This window comes from Marmota marmota, unplaced genomic scaffold (genome assembly GCF_001458135.2).
Source record: "Marmota marmota marmota unplaced genomic scaffold, marMar, whole genome shotgun sequence".
NCBI lineage: Eukaryota > Metazoa > Chordata > Mammalia > Rodentia > Sciuridae > Marmota > Marmota marmota.
In genome coordinates, this window is record NW_025999983.1 from 1,777,650 (window position 1) to 1,778,058 (window position 409).

Below are 409 nucleotides of genomic sequence, written 5' to 3' on the forward strand. Positions count from 1 at the left end.
ATTTATTTTATGTGGTGCTGAGGATCGAACCCAGTGCCTCACACATGCAAGGCAAGTGCTCAACCACTAAGCTACAACCCCAGCCCCATTTATCAGGTTTGATAAGATTCTATGCACTTACATTAGCCAAACTTAGGAATGGCCAAATAATTGAACAGAATGTTAACCTATTAATTTATTAAGGGAATAGTCTGGTCATAGGTATACTTAATGTTTTAGTCAGCTTTTTCATTGTGTGGTCCAAGATCTGATAAGAACAGTGTGTAGAGGGGGCTGGGATTGTGGCTCAGCAGTAGAGCGCTCGCCTAGCACGGGCGGGAGCCGGGTTCGATTCTCAGCACCACATAAAAATAAAGGCATTGTGTTGTGTCCATCTACAAAAAAAAAAAAAAAAAAAAAAAAAAAAATA